This window comes from Tamandua tetradactyla, chromosome 3 (assembly GCF_023851605.1).
Source record: "Tamandua tetradactyla isolate mTamTet1 chromosome 3, mTamTet1.pri, whole genome shotgun sequence".
NCBI classification, from domain to species: Eukaryota; Metazoa; Chordata; class Mammalia; order Pilosa; family Myrmecophagidae; genus Tamandua; species Tamandua tetradactyla.
The window spans coordinates 85,432,606-85,452,705 of record NC_135329.1 but is presented as its reverse complement, the minus strand read 5'-3'; the positions used below and the strand labels follow the sequence as shown (position 1 = coordinate 85,452,705).

Below are 20,100 nucleotides of genomic sequence, written 5' to 3'. Positions count from 1 at the left end.
TATGTGGAGGACTCGGAGTAGTGTGCTGAAGAGCAGGTGTCATTCCTAGTGAATTTTCATTTAAAAAATTATATGTAAATAAGGCTACAGACAGTTGAGCCTGAGGAGGAGTACTTTATAATGCCTACTGTCTCTAAAACTTTTACAGAATTTACGACGTACAAGGAATCAGAAACAATATTCAGGGGGCCGGCAAATTCTCTCAGGACTGTAATAATGACTTGTAATTCTACCCACTGAGGTCTTTTCGATTGGAATAATACTGTTTTGGGAGTATCCCCTTCCATATAGTATGCTCCTGAACCGGAGCTGGAGCCGTCCGTGTACACGGTGGGGGCGCCCACTAGTGGCTTAGGCGAAGTTACTTTAGGAAAAATTACTGGGTGTCGAGTAACAAACTGCAAAAGGGGGGCTTTTGGGAATTGATTGTTAATGCTTCCTAGAAATGTACACCGGAGGATGGCCCATTGATCTATGCACCCAGTGAGTATCTCAAGTTGCTGGGAAGAGTAAGGTACTCTGAGGTTTTCAGGTTGCTGGCCGAAATGTTGTATGGCCCTTTTAATTGATTCTAAGGCCAGATCTGCAACAGCTGTAGGATAGTGCTCTAGGACCTTTTTTGGGGAAACTCCAGGGTGAACCCAGAGTAATGGTTCTTGCTGCCATAGCACTGCCGTGGGCTGTAACTCTGTCGGCAGCACGCAGGCTTCAAAAGGCTCACTGGGGTTTATTCTTTTCAGAGTAGCGCTACTGAGCGCCTGCTCCACTCGGGCGGGGGGCACGGCCGTAACTGCCCCTCCCCTGACCAGCCCGCTGGGGGTTTCGGGTCTAGCAAAGGATCAGTGCACCTACTCGGTATGGCCACCAGGGGGAGCCCTCGGGGAGGGCCTTTGGGGGAATCACCTAAACCGTCCACCGGAAACTGTTGCATCCCCGGGGGCGCAGCAGCAGACGCTGGCGGGGCGGAAGGTCGCGTGGGTGAGATAGGAGGCCCCTCCCAATCGATCAACGGAGGCGCGTCTGCCCCATTGGTCTCATCGCCATCTGACTCTGAGTCAGAGCTGTCTGAACTAGTACTTGACTCCTGTGGCTTGCCCTTACAGGAGCCGTCCGCAGACGAAACTGACTGAGTTTCTTGGAGCGCGCGCCGTGCCTGTAGCAGGGCGGGAGACGGACTGAGGCCTGAAGTAGACTCTGCCTCAAGGCAAGCACGGACGGTTTCCCAGATAGGGACCAGGATCGGGTCCATACAAAGGCCCGTCCGGCGCGCCCGTTCTATGTCATTACCAAGTTTCAGCCAAGAAGGCAGGCTGAGGCTCCCGGAGTGGGCGAACCAAGGTGCAAAAGTAGCAACATCTTCAAGGAACCGCAGGAGGGAACTCTTCCTAACCGAGATGCCCCGCTGCTTCAAAAGGGTCTTTAAGGGAGCTAACAAAGGTGAACTTCCTGACTGCCCCATGCTTGCAGTCGGCACTGTACTTTAATCACTCGGAGAGCTCTTCCGAGTCCCCGGGGCTACCTGAAAGCCCGCGGGCCTTAACTCTCACGTAATAAGAAGTACTCACCTTCTCGCGGTGATCAGGCGCGGGAAGTCCGCTGCGAGCTCAGGATGCACGTCCTTCTCAGTTCAAGAAGAGACAGTACGGCTCTCCTTGCAGAAGAGGTGTCGAGAGAGGAGGGTCCCCGTACGGGCCACCACTTGTCCGGCGCCGTCTCGCTCGGTGTCAGGTCCCCGGCCGGCGGAGGGAACAGGAGGGAGAGAGAGACAGACGCAGACAAACCGACTCAAGTGACAGACATGGGTTCGAGACACGCTGCAGTTGTGAGCACAGACCTTTACTGGAGTTAAGCTTGCATTCTCTGTTACAGGTTCCACGCGGGACAAGATACCCCGCGGGGGAACAACCTCTATGCGGCCGTCAGGTACGGCTCCCTGTGGGTCGTCTCCACCCACCCTGTCCGGGTAACCTCTTATATACTGTGCCCAAACCCAATAGGTTAGTGCCACGTTTACAGAGGTGATTGGAAGATAGGGTTGGTGGGCGCGTGCGTCATACACGGAAGCAGGATGCGGGCGCCATCTTGGCTCACTCGATGGGCGGGGGGAACTCTAGAGCAGGCTGCGGCGTGTCCACTAGGCCCGACCCGGGAGGCGGCTCTCCACACAGGAGAGATCCCAGGGTTTGTCATGGGCTACCATACCATCATCTCAGATTTTTCCTTCTAGCTGCTCCAGAATATAGGAGGCTAAAAGGGATAAATACTCTTTTATCATCACAATCAACTTTTTTTTCTTTTTTGTGAAAAGTACCATATATACAAAAAAGCAATAAATTTCAAAGCATAGCACAACAATTAGTTGTAGAACAGATTTCAGAGTTTAGTATGGGTTACAATTACACAATTTTAGATTTTTACTTCTAGCTGTTCTAAGATATTGGAGACTAAAAGAAATATCAGTTTAATGATTCAGTAATCATATTCGTTTGTTAAGCCCTATCTTCCCTATATAACTCCACCATCAACTTTCATCTTTCTAACTATTCTTTAGGGGTATTTGGGCTATGGCCATTCTAACTTTTTCATATTGGAAGGGGCTGTCATTAATATGGGGTAGGGAGATGGAACTATCTGATGTACTGGAGAGGCTGGACCCTCTTTCATGACTCATCTGGTCAAGGGACCCATCTGGAGGGTGTAGGTTTCTGGAAGCTTACCCTAGTGCATGGAACCTTTAGAGAATCTTATATATTTCCCTAAGTGTACTTTAGGATTGGCTGGAATGATTTTGGTTGGGGTATGACAAGTTATGATAGGTAGCAATGCCTATAGTGTACAATGATAGTGACTAAATGTATAAAGTAAAAAATGTTTTTGCTTGAGGAAGAACAAAGGAATGTCAATACTGCAGGGTATTAAAAATAGATGCTAATTCATATTTTAAAACTTTAACTTATGTGTGAAACTAAAGCAAAAAATGTTTATTTGGTACAAAATTTATATTTTTACTAGTGCATTTCCTTATATAACTTATGTGGACAGCTTAACTGAATACCATAAGTACATGGAATCTTGAATAGGGCATGAGATTTTGTAGGTTTGTCCAGAGTGATGCCCTGATAAATCCCAAAGTGATTTGAACAGTGAATAAAAAAGTATTTGCAAAGTTCCCTTGGGGGAATGGCGAGAAAGGGGGAAAATTCAACTTCCCCAAGTGGAGAATTCCTAATATTCTCAGAAGCAGTGGGGACAACCAAAGCAATAGGCTGAGCCCTCAGTCTTGGGGTTTGTTCATATGAAACTTAACTCCACAAAGGATAGACTAAGCCCACTTAAATTTAGGCCTAAGGGTCACCCCCAGACAACCTCTTTTGTTGCTCAGATATGGCCTCTCTCTCTCTCTCAGCCAACATGACAAGTAAACTCACTGTCCTCCCCCTCTCCATGTGGGACACTCCCAGGGGTGTGGAGCTTCCTGGCAATGTGGGACAGAAATCCTTGAATGAACTGGGACTCAGCATCAAGGGATTGAGAAAACCTTCTTGCCCAAAAGGAGGAAGAGCGAAATGAAACCAAATAAAGTGTCAATGGCTGATAAATTCCAAATAGAGCTGAGAGGTTATCCTGGAGGTTATTCTTACACATTAAATAGATATCACCTTGTTAGTCAAGATGTAATGGAGAGGGAGGGCCACGGTGGCTCAGCAGGCAAGAATGCTCATGCCAGAGGACCCGGGTTCGTTTCCCGGTGCCTGCCCATGTAAAAAAATAAAAATAAAATAAAAAATAAAAAAAAGATGTAATGGAGAGGCAGGAGGGTACTGCCCGAAAATGTATAGCTGTGGGTTTGTTCATATGAAACTTACTAGCTGGTCCAGTAGCCATGTTTCTTGAAGATGATTGTATAATGATATAGCTTTCACAATGTGACTGTGTGATTGTGAAAAAAAAGAATGAAAGCAGGAACTCAAACATATATTTGCACACCAATGTTCACAGCAGTATTGTTTACAATTGCCAAAAGGTGGAAGCACCTCAAGTGCCCATCAACAGCTGAACGGATAAACAAAATGTGGCATACACATATAGTGGAATATTATTGAGCCATAAAAAGGATTGAAGACCTGATACATGTGACAATATGAATAAACCTTGAAAACATAATGTTGAGTGAAATAAGCCATACACAAAAGGACAAATATTGTATGATCTCACTGATATGAAATAATGAGAATAAACAAATTCATAGAGTCAGAAACTAGAATATAGGATACCAGGGGATGGATGAGGGTTAGGAATGAGGAACTAATGTTCAATTAGTGAAGAATTTATGTTTTGGGTGATGGAAACGCTTTGGTAATAGATGTTAGCATAACTTTGTAAGTGTGATTGACACTTACAATATACTGAATTGTATATTGGAATGTGGTTAAAAGGAGAAATTTTCGGTTGTACATATTTTACTAGAATAAATTAGAAAAAGAAAACATGGGACTGTATAACACAACGAATCCTAATATAAACTATGGACTATAGTTAGTGGTACAATTAAAATAATAATTGCTATTCTTTCATTAGTTATAGCAAAGAAACCACGCTAATGCACAGTGTTAATAATGGGGGGGGGAGTGTTTGTGGGAAGTCTGTATTTTCTATATGATTTTTCTGTAAACCTACAACTTCTCTAATAATAAAAATCCATAGGAAAAAGGGTATGAGGGCAGGTCAGTGGTAGAATTCCCACCTTCCATACAGGTGACCCAGGTTCAACTCCCGGTCCATGTACTTCCTAAAAAACAAACGAGCAAAACAAACAATTCAACAAATGGTGTTGCAGTAATGGCATATTCACATGGAAAAATAATGAATTGTGACCCCTGCCAAACAGCATATGTTCTAGTTTGCTAGCTGCCGGAATGCAATATACCAGAAACGGAATGGCTTTTAACAAGGGGAATTTAATGAGTTGCTAGTTTACAGTTCTAAAGCTGAGAAAATGCCCCAATTAAAACAAGTCTATAGAAATGTCCAATCAAAGGCATCCATGGAAAGATACCTTGGTTCAAGAAGACCGATGAAGTTCAGGGTTTCTCTCAAGTGAGACGGCACATGGCAAACAGGGCTTCTCTCTCGGCTGGAAGGGCACGTGGTGAATACGGCGTCATCTGCTAGCTTTCTCTCCTGGCTTCTGGCTTCATGAAGCTCCCCGGGAGGTGTTTTCCTTCTTCATCTCCAAAGGTTGCTGGCTGGTGGACTCTCGGCTTTGTAGTGTTGCAGCATTCTCTGCTCTCTCTGAGTCTCTCTGAATCTATTTCTCCAAAATGTTTCCTCTTTTATAGGACTCCAGTAAACCAATCAATACCCACCCAAATGGGTGGAGACATGTTGTCCCTTAATCCAGTTTAACAACCATTCTTGACTAAACCACATCAACCAGGGAGATGATCTCATTACAGCTTCAAATATACAGTATTGAATAGGGATGATTCTACCTTTATGAAATGGGACATATTAAAACATGGCTTTTCTTACGGGACATGCTTCCTTTCAAACCAGCACAGCATATAAAAAAAAAAAAATGCATAGGAAACACTATTATATATTAACATGATGAAAATGAACTATATTTTCTATTAAAAAAATTACTGAGATCCCGGAGGCTTCTCATCTGGAAAAGTGATTTGGCAGTAAGGCTGGCAATGGTGACGATGGCCGTGAGACTGTGCAGCTGATCAGAGTCCCCTTCCTCTGCAGCCTGCTGGGGGGCCTTCTGTGCCCCTTGGGTCAGGGCCGAGGAGCCCAGGGCCAGGTTCTCACATCCCCACGGCGCAGGCCTGGATAAGACCACAGGTCATTACCAAGAGCATATTGTGAAGCAACTGGAAAGCATCATCAGCACCCCAGAGGAGGGATGTCCCCATGAGAACGGCAGCTCCGTGATTTCAGATTGCACGATTATGATAGCAATAGTTTGCTTGGCAGCTTAGAGCTCTCCACAGACGTTATTCAGGTCCCTGAGGAGGAAGGGAGTGGACAGGCACCACTAATGAATGAAGATGAACTGATTAACTTAATAGACGGTGTTTTGGGAGACGATGACAAGCGCAACGATGGATACATCGACTATGCTGAATTTGCAAAATCACTGCAGTAGATGCTATTTGTTTGCTTGTAGCTATGTGCAAATGTGGCTCATTATAACATGAACACTTCTGGTAATGCAGAATAATTTATTGTCGCAGTATTTTGGTAAAAACCTGTAGCAACTTGTTACACTGGCCTGAGAGAAAGAATTCAAGAGAAATGAAAAAGAGGAATGGGATTCAATGTAATTCCTAAGAACTGTTAAACCTCTTGTTAGTCAAGGATCTGATAATGAATCCTTTTAGGAATATTGAATATTCGGAGCTGAGTATTCAGAAACTTAAATGTGACTGTAAATACTGCTAGTCTCTTGGTTTTAATTCATGCTGCCTGAAAATTAAGACAAGCTTTGCCTAGTGGGACACACTTTTCACGAACAGAAGGAATGGAATGAATGCTAAATGCCCCTCCTGTACCTCTCTTCAGATGCATGTGGCCTGTATTCTGTAAGTCCCTGGCCTAAAGGATTTCCTGCTCTGGACAAGTGGATATTTATAAGCCTGTTTCAAAGCCACAGCATAAGAATGCCAAGGGTTAAAGTTGGCCGTTGGCCAGAGTCCAAGATTCTGGATTTTCTGGCATTTTGAAAATGATACACCACTGACCTAAGTAATTAATCTTTTTCAGTTTTTTAGTATTTTATAAAACTACCAAATCCTTATACTTTAATACTTTTATATCTTTTTATCTCTTCAACCTGGGAGAGACCTTGAATATAAAAGTGTTCCCAAATCTAATCAATACCATATGTTCTAACTTACTTAATATTTCTATTTAACTCTTGTTTCTAAGATTTGTTTTTGCAGTTTATAAACTATTAAGAATGTAAAGACTTTACTCTTTTTGGTTGATACGGTGGAGGTACAACTACTAGCTGGTCTAGTTCAGGTGAGAAGTAAAATATCATTTACCAAACATGATTACTAACCTGATACAAGTTATATTTCAGAAGGAATGGTATTTAAATGACCTCTCCTAGCCTGGATACATGAATTCTTTCAGACCAGTAAAATTAGAAAAGGAAACTTAAAAACTCTTAACTGGAAATCTCAATAGTAGTTGAAAATTAGAAGCAGCAGATTGTAACTTGATTTATTAGATGTGATAGGCACATAATAATAGAAAACCTGAAATGATGGTTGCTTTAGTCTGCCAAAGCTGCCAGAATGCAACATACCAGAGACGGATTGGCTTTTAATAAGGAGATTTATTTAGTTAAAGATGTATAGTTCTTCAGAGGAAAGGCAGCTAACTTTCATGTGAGTTCTCTCTTACACTGGAAGGCACACGGTAAAGTCTGCTGGCCTTCTCTCCTGGTTTCTGGTTTTTGCCCCCAGGCAATTCCTTTCTGCATCTCCAAACATCTGGGCTGAGCTGTGAGTGCTGAGATGCTTACGCTGAGCTGTTGAGCTCTCTTCTGACCGCTCTCTTTTAAGCCTCCAGCCAATTAAACTAAGCCTCACTCATTTGGAAGGCACTCCCCTTAGCCAACTGCTTGTATAATCAGTCATAGATGAATTTCACATACTAATAATTTAAGGCAACAGAAACAGAACAACGCAGCATCAACACCTGGCCAAGTTATCACCTGAACCTAATTACCACAGTGGTTGATGAGTGGGATAAAGAAATCACATAAAATTTGCTGTAAGATGTATGGAGGTATTTTCTATATTAAATTATTCCTATAAGAAAACGTATATTTGTAAAAATGATTTACTTGTCAAGTAATTGCACAATCAGAGCTGAATTGTAAACTATTCTTGTAATACCTAGTTATTTTGGAAGCTTTGTACAATGAACTTGGGAGAGATGACCAATAGAACTGATGAAACAAACAAAAAATAAGAATTATTGAGACTTCTGCACCCAGCCAAGATGGAGCAGCAGAAACCCAACAAAATACAGGAAACAGTGATTTTCAGAATATTGAACATCAGGCAATAAAGAACAGTGGTCCACGAGCGACAGGAGAAAAACAAGGTGAGCCCTGTGATTGCTCAGCTTACTGCTTTGAGAGCATTTCGAGGCCTTTGCACAGTGAGGGGAATCCAGGCAGAGCTGAGCAGACCCTGGAGTCAGAGAGATAGAACTAAGAGTCTAGGGAGAAAAAGACCGAGTTCACCAGACAGGCTATCAGAAAAGAGAAAGCTTCACAGAGAGAGAACTCTGAAGTAGCGTAGGGGTTCCCCTGCACATATTCAGCTGAGTACCGATAAGCACATGTACATAAGGAAACCCTCATAAACCAGGAAAGAGCCACCCAAAAGATTTAGTGAGAACAGTGCCCTGTGCTCACACAGGGACAGAAATGTTGCATATTTCCATTAAGGCTGGGCAATCCCAGCATGGTGCACTGGGTAAGTACTAAGAAGTGTCCTGCCTCCATAGAAGGAGTAATGAGCCCTAGTTGAATACTGCTTCAATTCCACCTGACAAATCTTAAGAGTAAGAGCTGAAAGGAACAAACTGTTTCCAAATCATTTAACTGTGTCCCAGGACCTCTCAAGAAGATTTATAGGAATACAAAAATTTCAGCATCCAACAAGGCAAACTTTACAATGTCTGATATATCTAATAAAAAATGGCCACGTGTGCAAAGAAGGAAAGTATGACACTTAATAAGGAGAAAATCAATTAATCAGAATCACTCTAGAAGTGACACAGAAGAGAGAATTAGCAGATAAAGACATTAAACTTATTATAAGTACATTTCATATGGTCAGAAGTTAAATAGAGGGGCTTCCAGTTTTGTGAGAAGATGGACTAAATATGCTTCTCCCTATTCTTCCACGTAAACACAGCTAAAAGCCCAGAGTATTATATATAAAACAAGCTTAAGAAGACTCCAAAAGATGGAAATAAAAAGGCAGACTAGCTAGGGAGCACGAGACCAGAGGAAAAGTACAGTAATGAGTTCCCTGGGTTTTCTTTTTTGCTTTATATGTCCTGAACTGGGTGAAGGAGAAGCCAGCAACCATGAAACACCATGGGGAAAAAAAACCTGCAAGAAAAGGTAGCTCTCTAGCCAAAAGATTAGAGAAACAGGTGGCCTGGAAAGAATACGGACTTTTAGATGATAAACGCTCTACACTAACCATGAAGAAAATCTCTGGTTCCATCTCCACCACGTTCAGCAAGGGCTGAGTGGGGAGCTGTCACGTGGCACTCTGCCTCCTGTCGGCAGAAACAACGTGGAGAGCCTGGACTCCGACCTCACCCGGCAGTAAGGGGACACTCCTCCGCTCCCCATCTGGGTGGTGTCCGAGAGGCCAAGTGGGAAGCTGAGACTTCCACCCTCTTCTGGCAGCGATGGCGCCTCCCAATCCCAGCCGGGGTACCGAGAGCAGAGGCAGAGCGGAAAACCTACACTTCCATCCCACCCTGTGGTATTTAAAAAAGCAGGGGGATAACAGGACTGAAAAAGTATTCAAAAAAGTAATGTTACGGACCAAATGCGGGGTTCTCTGCCCGATGCTCATAACAGCCGATGTATGATACCGAGGTTTCAAAGGGAGAAAGGCTTTATTGATACGCGAACCGAGGAGAACAAATGGTCTATGGACCTAAATCTGCCTCTCTGAACTACAGTCGCTCTGATAGTTTTATTGTATCAAAAGATGGGCAGGGGGCGGTGCAAGGGTAGCTCAGTGGTAGAATTCTCTCCTGCCATGCGGGAGGCCCGGCCTAGATTTCCGGCCCATGCACTTCCTAAAAACAAATAAAAAAAGAAAGAAAAAACAAAAAAAAAATCAACAAATAGTTGAATGGTGCTGCAGTAACAGGATACCGACATGGAAAAGGAAGGAAATGTGACCCTGGGTATATAGCATATAATAAAATAAAATAAAAGATGGACAAGTTTTAGGATAATGACTATAATGGCTCGAAATGACAAGGTCAGAGATGATCTAATTACTGAGCATGCACAGTTTCAGTACATGCTTGGACACAGATTGTATGTAAGAAAATGGTGGCCTTAATATATGATGGGTGTGATTTTCAGTGTTATAATGAGGTATAGGTGACTTATAGGTAAACGTTTAAGCTACTGTGCACGTCCTGCGGGCTCATTTTGTTAGACGCAGCTTTGTCTAGTAAGATAGTTTAGGAATTGAGGTGGGTTAGCTCAGGGCTGACTCAAGTTCCTTCATTAATAAACATTAAGGAGGTGTCTAGTGATCACAAGACTTCAAATTTGCAAAACGGGATAAGGTGGTACAGGTGGGGCCAGTCACAAGGTTTTCACAATCACAAGATAAAGGTTATACAGTTCTACAGTCGTTATCAAAGAACAAGGCGACTGGGTTGCAGTTCAGTGAGTTTCAAGAATTTCAAGTATTTCTTTTTTTGGCTTTTCCACAATATACTAGAAAGTAAGAAAAAAGCATCTATATAAATGACTCAGTCACCTAATTATTTAACTCAATTTCTCAGTTACAATTCCTCCTTTTTGTTTTGCCCGTTCCTCAATTTGAGGGATATTTATGCAACGACTGCTCTGACTTGTGCGTGCTGAAAAGGGTACCACCCTTATGGGGTAGAGAAGTGAAACTGGTTGTTATTCCTGGAGGGGCTGTTACTTCTGGGTTTCAGGGCTTACTTGGCATAGGAAAAATCCAGAGACTTTAAATCTCTGAAAACACACTTGGTAAGTAAATTGAAAATTATAAGTTTAAGTAAAAGGAGTAGAAAGATTAGGTTTAGGTGACATAACTAGGTTACCTTGGGGAAATAGCTTTTTATAGATGTTTATATAGAACCTGGGATATCCCTTAGGGTCTTCAGGACAGTGTTGGCAGAATCTGGCTGAGACTGACATAAGGTTAACCTCCAGAACTACCTCCCAAATCTATGTGAAATCTCTTGGCCATGGAAACTTTATTTTGTTTTATGTTTTTCCTCTTCTGATCAAGAAAGCATTGCTAATCTTATGGTGTGAGGGAGATTCACCCCTGGGAGTCATGTCCCACACAGGGGAAGGTAGTAAGTTTATTTGCAGTTTGGCTGAGAGAGAGACCACATGTGTGTAGCGTGATGATTTGCAGGGGGTGATGCTTAGGCATTAATTATAATTAGGCTTAGTTCTGTCATTACAGAAATAAGTTTCATAAGTGCAAGCCTCAGAATCGAGGGCTTGGCTCATTAGCACATTTCCTTTTCATGAAGCAGGGCTCATAGATTCTAGAGTTTTATTTTCATAGGTCTCCCTATTACAGGTTTAAATGGGGGCAATTTATGTTTTCCAGAAATGAATGGGTCTTAGATTTAGACCTTGCAATGTCCCTTGATTATAGTTTTGGAAAATTGGGAGCCTCATTGCTTGAGAGAATAGTAGGAATGTCCCTAAATGAGGAGGTTTAATAGTTTTATGCTTTCCTTCTCCGGTCCCTCAAGAGACCTTGCAAATACTTTTTATTTTATGCCTAAAATATTCTGAAATCTATCAGGGTATTATATTAACCTGTACAGATACTAAGATTTTATTCTCTATCCTAGGTTGTATGTTAAATACAACTGAGTTGGATTGTCTAAATGAAATGACTAGAGAGTTCATCACTAAATTAGATAGTGCTGATGAAAATTAAAAACTTTTTAACACAATAAATTGTCCCTTCTTGGTTCCTCATAGATATTAAAGTTTTAAAATACAGATATTATTTTTTACCTTGTATTCTGATTCGACTCAGTCCTTATTTATATTAGGCCCCTTCACCTCTTCAATTGAAGTCTGATTCTTTTTAGGTTCTTTAACAGATGTTGTTTGGAATCATCTTTTTAGAATTAATGCTGCTACTTTAATGCCTTTAGAACTGGAGATCCTTGACTTTGAGTCTCAGGTGTCACACAGACACCCAAAGTTCCAGGTAGCTAACAGGTTACACACACACAGCAAAGCATCTCAGAGTTTAGAAATAATAATTAAAATTTAGGAACAAATGTGACTACTGCAAGAGCTTACAATTTAGGCCCTAATTTCTAGAAATTAAAAAAAAAAGCAATTGAAAATTAACTTATTTTGAGGTCAATAGAGACTACAGCTGAAGTTTTGTTCTGTTTTATCCTTACATTTTTACTAGAGTTAATTAACAGACAGAACATATTTTATAGATTTGCCTTGCTTCTCTTTAAGAGTCTTTTTGTTGAAGATGAAGTTCTGACTTGTAACTGATTGCATGCATTTCTAGAAAAGCATCAGAGTCAAACAATGTAGCTGACAAGGAAATCTGGTTGTTTTCCTTGTTATAAAATGTTATAAAAACATATAACATTTTAAAAATAACTAAAACCATGACTAATAGACTGTTGTCTAATTTGCACATCAGTATCAGGACATACATGGACAGTGAGAAATAGTCAAGTCTTTAAGAATTGTATATAATCGCTAAATATACGGATAACATTTCATTCGTACTAATTTAATCAACAGAAGCCTAGAAAATCACTTTTAATTTTTGTAACATTTCTTAAATGCTTTATGCAACCTATAATACATTAAATGGAACTATTTTAACAAATGGTTTAATAAATAACTATTTCAATAAATAGTTTAATAAATAAAGCACCTCACTGTTTACAAGGTGAAAAAAACAAATCCCTTGTAATAGTTTGACAAAAAAAGATATCCTTCAGGGTTTGATTCAAAGTGTTGACATAGAATATTTGCTTTCTAATAGAATACTTAGATGATTAAGAAAAACCTTTCATAACTTTTCACTAAGGAAAGATTAAAACCAAGAAAATTTCATTATTTTAACAGAGTAAACTAAATTTGATTCTTGCATTAATATAATGTTTGATATAAAAGTTTTTTATTAAATCTTAGTCAACATTGATCATGATAAATAAAACTCATTTCTATAAACCTTTTTATAACATTATATGTTCGTTTAGATTTTGTCCTACACATGTCTGTTTTATATTCTGCAAAAAAAACCCAGTTATTTCCCTTTGGGACAGTAAATAAGCCTATTAAATTTAGTCAGCATTGACTATGAAAAGCAAAATTATTTTTTAAAAGTCTTTTACAACTTTATATTTATTCAGTTCTTGTCATATATTTCTGCTTCTTATTCTGTGAAAACTAATACTTTAGAATAAAATTATACTTTCTCTTTAACACAGCACATTCTGCATATTTTCTATACCCACACACTTTGAAAAAAAGATCTTCGAACTGCTTTTATACATCTTATAAAACACAATAAATTTTGTCAAAATAACAGTTTGATTTCATTAAACATCAACTAAAATTTTCATCATTTTAAAGATCTAATAGATATATTGTTAATTTGTTTTATCAATAAACTTATATAAATTTAGGGAGACCCTATCTAAATAGTATTGCACTGAACGATGATGGTTTGTAGGGGATGATGTCCAGAAATATTGCTTTCCTTTGTTTACCATTTTGTCAGTATTTTAGTAAGATATATTATGTATAATTTCTGAAACAGCTCTCTTAACATATCCAGCAATGCATTTTCCCTACATTGGAGGTTAAACACCTCTTTGTTTTTATGACATCTTAAAATTATGGATAACTTCAAATGCATAATGATTGTCAGACTTTGCAAAATACAGTTATTTAATTTGTTTCAAGCACAACCCAGGAAAACCTTTTCATAGCTCTTGATATTTTTCTTTACCTACTGAAGCTTTTAAATTTGGTAATTGGATTTTATTCAATTTCCTTTATCCTAAGGCTATAAATAGGTTTTAATAATGATTTGCTTTCTCTGTCTACTGTTGCAAAGACATTATTTTGAAAAAAAAATCATCCTAAATTGGGAAACTACAGGACAAATTATTTAAAACATGGCCTATTCCCTAACATTCTTTCTGTCCCTTTCACTTCTAATCTCCAGGCTCAGTAGGAATAATTTTTAAGCCAAATCTAATTCCTAGAGTCCCCCATCTTTTCTGCACCCACCCTTCTCTCATAGTTGTGTCTACTGGTTTACTTTTTCACTATTTCTGCTTGAATTTGGTTAAGGTTCAGGAGAAGACCCTCAGGTAGAGATAGGTGAGAGTGAGAGACTGTGGAGGATATCTTTCTCTTTCTTTTTTTTTTCAAATAGTTTTGTCTATTTAGATTTCTACATGACCTTCACCAGCAGTCCTTACAGAGCTGAGCTTTCGAAGCCCAGGCTCTTAAAAACTTTTTCACAATACTGCCTCCCAAATCTTCCTGGCTTAGGGTGAAAAGATATTCAGGCTTATAGGTCTGAAAGACAAGATTGTACTTTTCCTAAACCCACTGAGTTTTCAGAAGAATTTGGGAGATAGGTTAAGCCAGGATACAGAGGCAAAAGGCAGGAAGAGTTTAGAGAACATTAGAAGCATGGTTTTCTCCATTTATGGGTTGCTAGGAATACTGTTTATGCATTTAAACACTTATTTATCTTTAAGTTATTCGAATAAAGCTCTTTTAAGAGGTTTTGTTTGTTTGTTTGTTTGTTTGTTTGCATGGGCAGGCACTGGAAAGCAAACCCTGGTCTCCAGCCTGACAGGCGAGAGTTCTGCCTGCTGAGCCACCATCGCAATGCCCTCTTTTAAGAATTTTTGTTTGTTGATTTGTTATTACCATCCAGAGGTAGAAAAATACACATTGAATAAACAGGCACAAATAGAAAGTTAGAGACAAAAAAACCAGAAACACCGAAATATAAAACTAATTTGAACTATAATTTTTATTTTCTGGTATGACTTGCAATTAAGATATCATTCACATACTGTACTGATGGCACAATTCCTTCTGTGGATTTTAGTTTAAGTGAAGATTGATATTCTATAATGAACTCTATAATATTGATAGAGTTTCACTTGAATGGGTTCTAATATTTTGCACATCTGATTTTCCCATCAGCTTACGCCTCCAGTTTTACAGCTTTTAAGATTTCTTCTGGGAGACGGGAAATTTCCTTGTCCTCCTTAGGAACATCAGTGCCTCTTGCAATGCACAACTTTACCCTGGAGGCACTCCTATCAATTGAACAATCTGGAGAAAAAGTTGTTTGGGCTTCTAACTTGGTTAACGGGTTTTTTTGCTAGCAAGGGAACTGTACATTTTAGGCACATACAGGAAGCTATACTTTAATTAGATAATTAGCTTTAATTAGATAATTTAGTAGCTGTTTCCTTGCATTTTTACTGGAGGCGTGTTGCCCTCCTGCTAATAGTAGCTGATTGGTTGGAAATCACATTAGGTTTTTATTTAATTTCCTATATTGATAAGATAGTCAATTAATTATTTTCCCACCTGTATCTTTCTTCTGGTAGAGTCCCTAGGACCCTTCATTTCAGGTCACTGTCAGGTTGCACTGTTTCCTTAGGGCAGCTGCAATTTGGGTCAACCAGTTTCCCAAGGGTTCCCCACCCCCCAACAACCCCACTCCAGCGGGGGCAGCTAGGGCAACCCCTCCCAGTGCCCTTTTTCTTCTTTTTTATTATATAATATAACATATTTTCAAAGCACAGAAAGAAATGAAGCTATACTTTTCAAACCACCCTTCAACAAGTAGTTACAGGACAGATCCCAAGAGTTTGTCATGGGCTACCATACCATCATCTCGGATTTTTCCTTCTAGTTGCTCCAGAATATAGGAGGTTAGAAGGAATAAATATTTTTTTATCATCAAACTCGACTTTTTTTTTCTTTTTTGTGAAAAATAACGTATATACAAAAAAAAGCAGACTATTTCAAAGCACATCACAAAAATTAGCTGTAGAACAGATTTCAGAGTTTGGTATGGGTTACAATTCCACAATTTTAGGTTTTTACTTCTAGCTGCTCTAAGATACTTGTGCTGGTTTGAAAGAATGTATGGCCCCTAGAAAAGCCATGTTTTAATCTAATCCCATTTCATAAAGGCAGAATAATCCCTATTCAATACTGTATGTTTGAAATTGTAATCAGATCATCTCCCTGGAGATGTGATTTAATCAAGAATGGTTGTGAAACTGGATTAGGTGACAACATGTCTCCAACCATTTGGGCAGATAAGTTTCTGGGGTCCTATGAAAGAGGAAACATTTTGGAGAATGAAAGAGATTCAGAGGGAGCAGAGAATGCTGCAGCACCACAAAGCAGAGAGTGCACGAGTCAGCAACCTTTGGAGATGAAGAAGGAAAACGCCTCCCAGGGAGCTTCATGAAACCGGAAGCCAGGAGAGAAGAAGCTAGCAGATGACACCGTGTTTGCCATGTGTACTTTCAGATGAAAGATGAACCCTGACCATGTTCACCATGTGCCTTTCCAGATGAGAGAGAAACCCTGAACTTCATCAGCCTTCTTGAACCATGGTATCTTTCCCTGGATGCCTTAGATTGGATATTTCTATAGACTGTTTTAATTGGGACGTTTTCTCGGCCTTAGAACTGTAAACTAGCAACTTATTAAATCCCCTTTTTAAAAAGCCATTCCATTTCAGGTATATTGCATTCTGGCTGCTAGCAAACTATAACAATCAATATAATGATTTAGCAATCATACTTGTTTGTTAAACCCTACCTTCTCTGTCTAACTCTACCATCACAGGCCCTTCTTTCTTGAAGAACGAACATTGGTTGTTATTTTTTTGCTTTTTGTTTTTTGTTTTTGCATGGGCAGGGACTGGGAATCAAACCCGGGTCTTGGCATGGCAGGCAAGAACTCTGCCTGATGAGGCACCGTGGCCCACCCTGATTTTTAATTTCTTGAGAATTTCTCCAGACCCTCGAGGGAGCCCAAGGGTCCTTAGTTCCTGCTGTTGTCCTTGATTCATTAAAGCCTCGAGAAGCATTGTTTGCCTTTTAAAGTTCCGGTCTTCCTTAAGTTCGTCCCTGTTATATAAACTTTAAAGGTGATTTTAACTAACTTAGAGACAGGTAACCTTACTCCTCCATCTATTTTCTGTAACTCTCTCCTTATATCAGAAAAACTATGAATCACAAAGATTATTTTTTAGATGTTGGCATTCTCTGGATATTTTTTTAGATATATATAATAGTGTATTGCTAGTTAGTGGTATAAATTATTTCAAGGATAGGTGAGGAACTTTCCTTGGTTCTTGTATAGCTTCATTTCTTTTTCTTTTATTATTATTTTTTATAAGCTTATAGCTGTAACAACATCTTTTTGCAGACGAAACAATTTTACACTCTTTATGATTCCCTAATTTAGCCTGGTCACCATTGTTATTTGAATTCCATTCAAGATCCCTTACTGGCATTGCTAAATTTGCTCCAGCATATGCTGGATTGCCAGGATTTTCTCCTATCTCTTATCTGCTTTCTGCTTTGCCTTTTATATTGCTATTTCCTATTCTTGTCCTGTTATTAAAGCATTTAACAAGCTCTTGTATTAGCAACTTGAGTGATAGGTTGCTAATATCGACAAAACTAAGCTTTCTATTTTCTTTAGGTCTTCTGTACAGAGTAGGGAATTGTTTTCCCAGTTACATAGATCCAGTGTGGAGAATGGGGCATGCACATATGCAAATCCTCTTGTGCTTCTCTGTTTGTTTATTCCTGTAGGCACTTGCCAGAGGGGTAGTATTTTGCTGGTGGCTATGTGCTGGTTTTAGAGAGCAACCCTAGTTGAATTGATTACCCTGGCAGGTATGGAAAGGGGAGGCCATTTCTACCTCAGGCTCTTTGACCTCCGGTAAAGGAGAATTCCGAGGAAGAGATGGAGGAGGAGGTAGGGGGGCCGTCTTCTTTCCTGATCTGTTGGCCCCTCAGTTACAGTGTAGATGTGGAGCAGATGAAGGGGTTAATGAAAGTTCTATTGGAGCCTCCAGATTTGAATCGCAGAGGACATTTTTCTTCTCCCTGCTAATCCTTACAGGTAAAATTTTACATTTTCTCATCATTATGGATTGCTGAGAGAGACAAAGTGTTGAACATCTCATCCCATTTCTGCTCTCTCTCTCTTGCAGAACAACTCTAATTTTTAAAAAGTGTCCTTTCTATAAAGCCATTCTCAGACCATTTCTTGCCTGATTCTAAACCATAGTGAGGCCAGACCATGTTACAGAAATAAACCATTTTTTTGCATGTAACTAAAATCTTTCCAATTTTTCAAAATACAGTCCAAGACCAGATAAGTCCTGAAATACAGAGGAACCTGCCCCTCCAAGGACATCAGCTAGTCCCATCCTCCTACCCCATGTTATCAACAGCCCCTTCCAACATGAAAAAGTCAGATGGGCACAGCCCAAACACCCCTAAAGAGTAGGAGAAAGATCAAAGGTGATGGTGGAGATATACAGAGAAGGTAGGGTTTCACAAACAAATGCAATTGTTGAATCATTATATTGATATTTCTTTTAGTCTCCAGTATTTAAAACAGCAAGAAGTAAAAACCTCTGATTGTGAAACTGTAGCCCATACAAAACTCTGAAATCTGTTCTACAACTAATTGTTGTGACATGCTTTGAAATGTTTTGCTTTTTTGTATGTAAGTTATTTTTCATAAAAAAAAGAAAAAAGTCGATTGTGATGATAAATGCACATCTATATGATGCTATTGTGAGCCATTGATTATACACTTTGGATGATTATATGGTATGTGAATATATAATATTTATCAACAAAAAATTCAAAAATACAGTCCAAGGGCTACATTCAGGAACGCTATTAGAATTAGAATCCCCCATTTTAAAGAATTTCAAGAATCAATAACCAAATTGGAAGTTTCCTTCTATTCCTATCTTTTGAAGTTTTTTATCAAGAAAGGATGCTGGATTTTGTCAAATTCCTTTACTGTGTCATTGATCATGTGGTTTTTCCCTCTTGATTTGTTAATGTGGTATATTAATTGATTTTCTTGTGCTGCATACCTTCATACCTTCCATATCTGGGATAATACCCACTTGATCATACTGTTTAATTATTGTAATGTGCAGTTGGATTCGACTTACAAGTGTTTTGATGAGGATTTTTGCATCTATATTCATTAGAGAAATTGGTCTGTAATGCCTTTCTTATAGTATCTTTATCTGACTTTGGTATTAGTGTAATATTGGCTTCATAGAATGAGATAGTTAGGGTTCTCTCTTCTTCGATAGTTTGGAAGAGTTTGAGCAGGATTGGTATTAATTCTTCTTGGAAAGATCAGTAGGATTCACCTGTGAAACATCTGGTCCTGAGTTTTTCCTTACAGGGAGGCTGTGGATGACTGATTCAGTCTGTTTGTGATTGGTCTGGGGAAGTCCTCCATTTCTTCTAGAGTCAGTGGAGGTTGTTCGCGTGTTTCTAAGAAATTGTCCATTTCATTTAAGCTGTCTTATTCGTTGGCAAATAGATGGTCATAGTATTTTCTTATGATCTTTTATATCTCTATGGGGTCAGTGGTAAAGACACCCTTCTCATTTCTGATTTTATATTTATCTGTGTCTTCTCTCTTTTTGTCTTTCCCATCTAGCTAGGGGGTTGTCGATTTTACCAACTTTTGTTTTTACTGATTCTCTCTATTGATCCCCCCCCCCCCCCAATTCATTTCTTTCTGTTCTAATCTTTGTTATTTCTTTTCTTCTGCTTGTTTTGGCATTAGTTTTATGTTCTTTCTCTAGTTTCTCCAGGTGTTCACTGAGGTGTTTGATTTTAGCTCCTTCTTCCTTTTTAATGTAGGTAAGAGTTATAATTTTCCTTCTCAGCACTGCCTTCTCTGCAGCCCATAAATGTTTATATGTTGTGTTCTCATTTTCATTCATCATGAGATATTTACTGATTTCTCTTGCAATTTCTTCTTTGGCTTACTGATTGTGTTGCTTAACCTCCATATATTTGTGGATTTTCCAGTTATTAATTTCCAGCTTCATTCCATTATAATTAGAAAAGGTGCTTTGTATAATTTAAATATTTTGAAATTTATTGAGATTTATTTTGTGATCCAACATATAGTCTGTCCTGGTGAATGATCTATGAGCACTTGAGAAGAACGTACATCCTGCTGTTAGGGGGAGCAATGTT

General features: G+C 39.4%; 1 pseudogene; it reads left to right on the top strand.

Moving 5' to 3' along the window:
• Positions 1-4,342: 4,342 nt before the first annotated feature.
• LOC143675699 (multiple coagulation factor deficiency protein 2 homolog pseudogene) lies at positions 4,343-6,154 on the top strand (annotated as a pseudogene).
• The last annotated feature ends 13,946 nt before the right edge of the window (positions 6,155-20,100 follow it).